Raw genomic sequence first — 9,965 nt, 5'->3', positions numbered from 1 at the left:
TCTGGTTGACACCATTTGGCTCACAAATGGAGAAGATGATATTTCCCCCTCCCTGATTTTTTTTTCTTTTTCTTTTTTAAATTTAAGCTTCAATCTTGTTGCTAGTGAATCTAAAGTTTTCATTCAAAATTTCCTGTGGGGTGAGAGACCAGGAATTATTTGAAATAACTCTTCCTATACAGAAACCCAGAAACTCCCAACATTGCCCTTGTGCTGCTCCTTCCAAGCATCCCAGGGAATGCCCCGTATTCAAGTCCCTCCTAGAGTGAAGTTGCTTTAAGGGATGTGCCCCATTCATGAGGGTGTTCAAGGCTGGGTTGGATGGGGCCCTGGGAAGCCTGCTCTTGTGGGTGACAACCAGCCCATAGCAGGGGGTTGGGATTGGGTGGGCTTTAAAATCCCTCCTAACCTAAGTCATTCTATGATTCCCAATGCCTCTGAGCCCCAACCCTTTTCTTGCTAGTTTGCTGTCCTGCTGCCATGCCACAACAATCCCCTGTGGGTCATGCTGCATATGGGCTCCAAGTAAGTTTAAAATTTCAATTATTTCAGTTCCCCCAATTTGGACCCTGAGCTGACTCACAGACAGTTGCATAGGGCTGAAGGACAGGACATGCAAGGCCCTCTGTAGCTGGCTTTGCCTCTGGAAAAACATCACATGGAAGATGCTCATGAGAATTTTCTGGCCAGCACTACGTGTTATGGAAGCCATCACTGCACTGAGATCAGGCTATGCCTGAACAAAACCTCCTCTGCTGACCCCAGTGCCAATTACCTCAAGTAATTAAGTTCTGAGCAACAAGTTGCAGAGTAGGCTCTATGTGGTGTGAGATATTGCTTGGGAAGGACACATACACAAGTGTTTTCTGGACGGCTGTGTATGAGCTAACGTCATGTTAAAGATTTCCCATCTCTTGGTGCCCAGAGCAGAAAAGTGGGTTGAAACACAGGATAATTGTGAGATAAAACATTCCTGTGCTCCCTAAGCCAGCTAGGATGCTTTTTAAAGGAAGGTATCATTCCCTGCTAAATGCTCTGGTCTACACAAGGAGCTTTCATTAGAGCAGCTGGCAGAGAGAAACACCAAGCCCTGGAGCGCTCATGAAGCTTTCCACAGCCATCTTGGCTTGAAAGAGCCTTCGAGTGTGCATCTTGCAAAATGTTTTCTCTGAGATGTCAAAACATGCATCAATCAAACCAAAGGAGTCTGGAACACATTAGGTGCATGCGGGCGCTGCATTACCGATGTGGCTGGGGCTACTTGGGGGTTCACAGCAGGCAGTTCCCGAAGATTTACAAAAGCATTGCTACCCTTGGGGGATCTCTGATGTCCTGGGCGGCTCTGCCATGATGGAGACAAACCTCAATCCCAGCAGGATTTGTCTGTGGGAGGGACAAAACTTTCAAAGCCCATTAGATTTGAAAGCAAGCAAACAGCGTTTGTTGTTCCACCTCTAAGAGAAGAGCATGTCCTACATTTTCTTCTCTTCCAGAATATGATGTGATACACACAGAGCCACCCAGCAGCAGAAGGGAGGCTGCTCTGTGGGACGTAGGCAAGGATGGAGTGCTGTGAGGCACAGCACATGATTACAGCATCTCATGGGGATCACCTGAGATGGGTCACTTGAGAGGTGATGCAGCTTCTAAGACCCCACGTGGCCCCAGGATGCGTGGTCTGTGACTCAGATACATGCTTGCCCCATAGTGTCTGGCACATGAAGTTGAGAAGCAGATCACAGAACTATAGAATTCTTAAGGTTGGAAAAGAGCTCTAAGATCATCTAGTCTGCTTCTCTGGAGACGTTTAAGACCTGCCTGGATGCCTACCTGTGCAACCTGGGCTAGGGAGCTGCTTTGGCAGGGGGGTTGGACTCGATGATCTCTAGAGGTTCCTTTCCAACCCCTACAATACTGTGATTCTGTGATAGTCCAACTATCAACCCATCCCTACCATGCCCACTAACCTGTGTCTCTCAGTGCCACATCTTGAGCACCTCCAGGGACAGTGACTCCACTACCTCCCTGGGTAGCCTGTTCCAATGCATCACCACACTTTCTGACAGGAGATTTTTCCTAGTATCCAACATTAAATTCTCCTGGTGCAACTTAAGGCCATTCTCTTTCATCCTATAGCTGTTAGTAGGGAGAAGAGGCTGACTTCCACATCACTACAGCCTCCTTTCAGGCAGCTGTAGAGAGTGATAATGTCTCCTCTGAGCCTCCTCTTCTCCAGTCTGAACAATCCCAGCTCCCTCAGCCACTCCTCCTAAGACTCGTGCTCCAGATGAACCATTTTGCAGCCTTGAAAGCTTACAAGGCACTGCTATGATTAGCAGCAGACAATTTTGTGCCCCATGCTCAGCCTCAAGAAGCTGAAGGCTGTTGGAGGGGGCTTGGGAACATACAGCAAAGTGAAAGACAGCAAGAACAGGATGTGCTCTGTTAACACAGAGATGGACAGAAAGTAAAGCTGACTTCAGCAAAACTCCTGCACGTGCCTCATCAATCTGCTTGAAACTGTTTCCCTTCAAGAGCATGTTTAGTGAGCATGATGGTGATGGGTTGATGGCTGGACTAGATGATCTCAGTGGTCTTTTCCATCCTTAATGATTCTGTTATTCTGTGTTTCTATCATTCCATGTCTGTGTTGTATGAAAACATCTGAGTGTGGCCTCGGGCATGGCCAGAGGGTGTCCTTCAGAGCACATGGGATCAGAGCTCAGGGTTGTGCACACTGCTCTGCTGGAGCCCTCTGAAAGGTGCCAGGCTGGCGGCTCGGCGGTGCCAGCCCTGTCCCCGGGTGCCCATGAGCAGGTTCCTCTCGAGCCGCTCGCTGCCGGAATGCAGGCATAGCGTTTCCATGAGTAAGCCTCACTCGCAAGGCTGCATGTTTGCAGGATGAGGCCATGGAGGGAATTAGCAAGCTGCCAGCCCTTTGCGGGGCTGGCGAGGTGCACACGGTGTGGAGCTGGGCAAATTCACGCTTGAGAGTTTTTAATTTCATGCTTCCTGAGCAAGCGCTTTTCTCTGTAAAAGCTACATTTTTATTTTATTTTATTTTATTTTATTTTCATATAATAATATATTTATTTAAAAACTAGAGAAGTGAAGTAGGGATGGAAGAAAGCTGGGGCAGTTCTGTGGCATTTTTCTGTTTTGTACTTACAGTGTGTACAATGCAGTCCTGACCTGTGCGTCTGAGACATGTCACTGATAACCCATAACTAGCACTGCAAACACAGTGCTAAAGTCACACTGAGGCCGAGACATCCCCATTCCCAGCACAGCAGATGAAATTTTAGGGGTCTTCAGGCAAAGTCTGTAGGCTCAATTCACCCATGGGGCAGGTACCCATTCAGCCTTGCGAGGAATGCAGCATCACTGTCCTCCAACCAGGAATAAGTAACCTTGGAGTTTGGATGCTGCTGTGATGTGACTGGATCTGAGATCATCCCTGGGACCTGTGCACTGTGCTCTACATTCTCTTAGCAAGGAATGGAAGACTGCAGAGATTGTAGCAGAATTGCTGGGCTTGATTCATGTAAATGTGAAAAGCATAGAATCATAGAAGGGCTTGGGTTGGAAGGGACCTTAAAGCCCATCCAGTTCCAACATCCTGCCATGGGCTGGTTGCCCTTTAGTAGATCAGGCAACCCAGGGCCCCATCCAACCTGGCTTTGAACACCTCAATTTTCCTTTCTCCTAATTCACTCCTTGCTCTACAGTTCTAAACACCACCTTGGATCTGCAAGTCAACCCTTAACCATTTTCTAGCCCTTTAAACCTTTTATCCCATCCAGCAGATAGCACATGGAAAACTTAAGGTTCATGGCCACAATCCCCTCATGGGTGTGAGTGCAGTCCGAGCAAATAAATCCTGAGTGCAAGCATTCACACATGAAGAACTTCACACTCAGAAACATGACCACACTAAATTGCTGCCAGAGCTTTAAAGGCATCTTTTGAAAATACTGGCCCCACATCTTGTAATTCTGAAGCAAATAGTTTGATTCATTAGGGAAATGTCAGCTCACTTCACCTAGGACTTCATCCTGGGGATGCAGGGTTGGAGACAGCTCTCTGCTTGTACAAAAATGCAGCCTGGGCTGATTAGCTACCAGAGGAAATGGAAACTGTTATGATTTCTACCTTATTTTCCATATCCATGCAATTACTAAGATGTAATGTAAAAGTTTCTTGCAAGTATATCAAGCATATGTTCCCCAGAAACATTCAAAACAATGTTTTTGGCTCCTATAACTAATGGATCAGAAGGATCAATTTCCTGACAGTCAACATAAGTTTTTATTAAGAATGAATTTTCCTTGTCTTTACTTCCCTTCCCACTCTCCTTCCCCTTCTGCTTTCCCAGTCTTTTCCCTTTCCCCTTCCCTTCCCTTTCCTTTTTTTTTCCCCAATTCTTGCAGTATCGTTGATAGGTAATCATTACTATTTTATATGAGGTCATGGCAATCAGTTTGAATTGTACATCTGCAAATGTGCAGTCTGTAAATCTCAGGTCAGTGCTCAAACTTGCAGGTATTGTCTCTATATAAACCACTTTGAGGCTGAAAATTTGAGCAGTGGTAAGTCAGAGGATTCCAAAACGAAGCTATTTATCCCCATCTTCATTTAGCTCTCTTTCAAGTCTATCTTATGGCCATCTCTGGGGAGGTTCCTGCTAGATATTAGGAAAAAATTATTTCCCAAAAGAGTGGCAAAGCATTGGAACAGGCTGCTCAGGAAAGTCACCATCTCTGAAAGTGTTCAGTAAGTGTGGAGATATGGCATATGGGGACATGGTTTTAGTGGGCAAGGTGGGACTGGGTTGACGGTTGGACTAGATGATCTTAATGGTCTTTTCCAACCTTAATGGTTCTGTGATACTATTTTTGTGTATCACTCTAGCAGGGAGCACTCACTCAATGCCAGTCAGCCCAGTGGTTGCTCCAAAACATGTCCTTTTCTATGAGGTGGGGTTCCTAGTCCATCACACCTGCTCCCCCATGAGCCCTGGTTGCTCAGGACTCTGTCGTGCTGCTCTTCAAGCAGGGGCTCTTGCCTGTCTGTGGATCTTACAAACTGGTCTCACTTTCAGCCCTCTCAGACTTCTTCCAAATGGAAGAATATGTTCACAGAGTGGAACTTAATTTTACCCATATTTCCCAATATTTGAGGCCACGCGATCCACCACTACACAAAATCCATTCCTGACACCGTCACCAGGGCACCGAACAGTTTACCTGATAGTACCACAAATTTCAGTAGAATCAAGCACATACATGAGTTTTCCCAAATTAGACTTGTTTGCTTCAACAGTGATGTGAAAAGCCATAGGTTTTGGTTATTGATATATTGTGGATCAAAGCTTTTAGACTGCGTATTGAGCAAACATATTCTATCCGTAACCAGGGTTACATTTTATCCTTCCTTCCAGCCCTCACCTTTTTATTACACGTTTTGTTTTAACCACAACTTGCTTGGATTCAGCTGAGGGTTTTGTCCTTCTCCCTTTTGCTAGGCTTAGTTATGCTTGAAGTGAAGGGACGTTACTTGAACCCTACTTGAAGGAAAAGGTACAATTAATAACAATAAAATTCAATTACCAAGCATCTACCAGTGACAAAGTGCTGTAGAAAATGTTTTGATCTGAACAAAACACTTCACCCTGTGCAAACTGAATTATTGCCTGATATCGAGGGCTTTTCATAAGCAAGTGGAAACAAATGTAATTATGATGGGCAGAAAGGAAAAATCAATGTTTTGCTTTGAAAATTAGCCCTTTCTTGGTTGTTTTTTCTGGCTGAAACAGCCTGACAAGACTTTGTGAAATATTTTGATCGGCTTGAAATTGTCTCTCCTTCTTTTTTTTTTTCTTTTTAACCAAAAGGATGTATTTTTGGCTGAAGTTTTTTACTGTATCTAGAAAGGGAAATCATTCTGTCAAGGGTATTGTAAAAAGCCCTGTGTTTCATTGGCTTTTAATGGAACCTTAATAGCAGTTGGCAGCGTAGATGATGAAGCTGGAAGGCTGCAGTGAAATTAAAAGTTGTATTGAGGTTCACAACCATGAGAAAGCTCTCAAAGCCCATAACTATTCACCCAGCCATACAAGAGGCTGATCTCATTTCTTCCCATCCGGACCCATCCTTGGGAGAAAGGCTCATGACTGCAAGAAACCCATGAGGAACTGTGCTATTGCTATTGATTTTCAACAGAAGATGTGCAGATACTGCAGCGAGCAGGGGAAGGATCAGCTTTGAAAAAAAAGAAGTGTGTTGAAATCTGGAAAAGCTCTTGCATCTGGGAAGGAGGGGATAAATTTTAATCAATGTCAATGTTTCCAGGCGATTTAGAAAAGCCTGACTATGCAGTAAGCTGTAATGACCTCTGGCAGACTTTTAATCTACATGCAGCATTTTGACTTGCTTGTTTTATAAATGATGAACACTGCTTCCACATCACTTGGAGCAGTTGCATCTGAGTGAGCTTCAAGCTGGAGCAAAACATGGTATTGCTTAGAGGATTCCTCTAATACTGCCTAAAATGGAGTTAAGAGAAACATCCCCAAGGGACAGGCTACCTGGGTCTGAGGGGCATGGTTTAGTGGGTGTGCAGCTGAGGAGTTGAAGGTTGGACTAGATGATCACAGTGGTCCTCTCCAACCATAATGATTCTATGATTCTCTTGCTCCCTGGTGTTGTTTCTTTCTCCCTCTAATATAGTCCCATGATCTTTCTTTTCTCGTGATTATTGCTGCATATTCAGACAGTTTTTGGCTTTCATATTGGTTTGTCTATTGCAGAACCTTTAATAATGGTTATTTCCTGGTAGTAAATGCGTGACTTGGTCTAGTGGGACCTGTTTGTAGCATAGTTTTCTATAATTACCCAAAATTTACACAGCAATTCCGGGCCTATTATATGGGGCATAGTATGTAATTACAGGCATAACATATTAGGTCCTAATAACACCAAATATATCATTACACAAATCATTCATGTAACTGTGCTGATATTTTTATATGGAGTAAGTGAATACAATTACTAATAATTGCCATACACATCTTACAGCTGCAGTGTAACTGGTGCCACTACGACACAGAGCAGAGCAGCAGCTGGGAAATTCCCAGGGAATTTCATTGCATCTGAAAGCCAAGGTGAATTTGGGTGCATATGCGTGCATATGCAGTAAATATGACAATTTGGAAGGGATTCACATTGTCTTGCTTAGATTGTGTATCTCCTAGTTATGTGTGTGAGATGGGTCTCCATACCCATGGACCAGGAGGCATAGATGGTCCTCCAGGCTGTAGACAGAAGGAGTGAATCCTAAAAAAGTAGCAGCAAGCAGAGTTGGGCCATCAGGTCACCAAAGGGAGATGAGGATCTCAGGTTGGATATTAGGAAAGATTTCTTACCCAGGAGAGTGGTAATGTGTTGGAACAGGTTGCCCCGGGAGGGGGTGGAGTCACTGTCCCTAGAGGAGTTCAAGAAAAGGATAGATGTGGCACTGAGGGACAGGGTTAGTGGTCACGGTGAGGATGGACTGAGGCTGGACTAGAAGATCTTAGTGATTTGTTCCAACCTTAACAATTCCAAGATTCTATGAAGAAGTCATGCATCCTGCCTTCCAGTTTGGAAGAGCTAGTCTTGTCCCACTACGTGTAATAGAAGAGCATTAAGCCTATAGGGAAATTGTTAATGCTGGCATCAGTCAGGCACCACCAGTGTGCTGTGAGTTAATGGCACAGATGTACTATGTGGCTAATTGTGAGCCTCTGCATGCAGGTTTATGGGATATTTGGGTTGACACATATGGCTTTATGGAAGAACTGGGCTGGTGCACATGAGTTTGGGGATTGATTTAATCATGGCCATTCTGCACCCCAACGTGCACCATTTTAACCCTTGGCATGGAGGGCAGTTTTGAGAAGGACAGATGCAACGGGGACTTCATTTCTCTGTGCCAGTATATCAACAAGCTCAAGTGACGACTTCTGTTTCTTTCAACAGCTGCCCATTCATATCCACTGAACAATTTAGACTGAAATCTTTTTCTTCATGATGGGTTGCCTCCTGTCCCTGTGACAGGCCATCAGCTCCTTTGGTAACACTAACATGGATTTGCAATGCTGAACCCCATTTTTGCACACTATCTAAGTCAGTGGGAATTTTGTTCACCTCTTCAGATTGTCTCAGAGGAAGGATAGGCTCCATAGGCTGGACTCTGCCCTAAGGCATGTTAAGAGGCATGTGTCTAGGAGCCAGCTCCTGGTGCTAGACAATTATTAAGTAAAGGCTCTTTTAGTATTATATATAATATAATATAATATATAAACTATATATTATATAGAATTATAAAGTAAAAGCAGAAAAGCAGGGGATATTAATTCAGGCACCATTCTGCAGTTATTGATAGGACCTGACCTTCATTTTACCATCTTGGCTTGGGCGGTGCTCTCCACATCACCTGCCTGCCATCCTATTTCAGCACGGAAATAACCCAGTACAAGCAGAAACAATGAAATGAAGATGTGGGGGACACCTCCAGCCTTCCAAAGCAATTTTACCTGGTAATGGGAGCACTGACAGGTCAACCTGATCATGTATATTTGGAGCAGGTGAATCCAGTGGGGTCTTGCTGAGTCTGGTGAGGTGTGATGTGGTTGTGTTGATGGCATTCCTGTATACTTGGTCCTGTTCCTACACACCTGGGATTACACTGATGATGCCAGCATTGTGAACAATTGTGTAAAAGAGCTACTGCCATCAAAGAGTTAGCATGAGTTTGCATCAGGATAAGGCCAAAATGATGACACTGACCTTAAAGGAGGCACATGGCAGAGATGGAGCCACTTCGTGTGCAAATATGGGGCTTCCACTTGCAAAGACATAATCTCTCTGGGCCCATCCCATCTTGATTTTTGCTGGGACTTGGACCGGTTGTGTCGGTCCCAAGTTACCATGAGGACAAAAGCACCATGGCTGCTGTGATAGCTGTTGGTGTCATCTCACCGTCTGTGAACAACAGGAAACCCTTGCATGAAAGAAGGATCTAGCTTTATGGGGCAGGCAGGCAGTGACTGCAATGCCTTGAACAAGCCTAGTGGGGTGATGGTGGTGGTACTGTGTTTACAAGACGCTCCTCACCTTGGCTCTTACTGTTGGTGTCTCCTTGGCTTTTCACTCACTGCAGCTGCCCTCCCATGCAGCAGATGTGGCATGAGCATCAGTGTGCCCTGTGTTACATCTGAGTGACGTTACTGGCTTGGTGTATGACTTCTAGTTTAATAATGCATTCAGCATCTGCATCATATGCTGGACACTGGAAGAGCTGACCCACCAGCTTCACCTGTGCATCCCAGGTTGGGAGCCAAGGCTTAGACTCTGCAGAAGGGTGACAGCACATAGGGTTTTACTTTTCCAGCATGCTAACAAACATAATCACTATATTATATTATGGGAGAGTGACTGCCCACTGTTTTTGCTGGGGAGGAGTGAGGCAAGGTCAGCTCTGTACCTCAGTTGACTCTGGCCAGGACAGCTGAGTGTCAACTCCACCACGGGTTTCAAGGACAGCACAAATGTTTACTACCCTTTGGTAAAAAATTACCCTTTTTCTTGTTGTCACAGTTGTCGGAGCTGGCCTGGGACACACAACAGTGTTATGAATGACCACTGCCATTCCCCTGGTCTTGCATCACCTCCCATTGGGACCCCAAAGGCCAGCCAGAAAATGTCATGCACCCTCTTGCAAAGCATTGCTCCCAAGAAAAAGAAGATTTTAACTTCTAGAGACTTTCTTCCTGCACTTACTGGAGAGGCATGGGGAGGATGGGAATAGCAGGGAATGTTTAAGGGAAGTGAATTTGGGAATTTTAAATGAGCAGCTGGGTCCAAGGGTTAATGTTTCCCTAAGCTAGAGGACAAACAACATTGCATGACCTAAAGCTCCAACTG

The sequence above is a fragment of the Cyrtonyx montezumae genome, unplaced genomic scaffold, assembly GCF_038088225.1.
Source record: "Cyrtonyx montezumae isolate F1298 unplaced genomic scaffold, pur_monq_1.0 scaffold_2, whole genome shotgun sequence".
NCBI classification, from domain to species: Eukaryota; Metazoa; Chordata; class Aves; order Galliformes; family Odontophoridae; genus Cyrtonyx; species Cyrtonyx montezumae.
The sequence above is the reverse complement of the archived record's forward strand: the minus strand, read 5'-3'. Positions refer to the sequence as shown.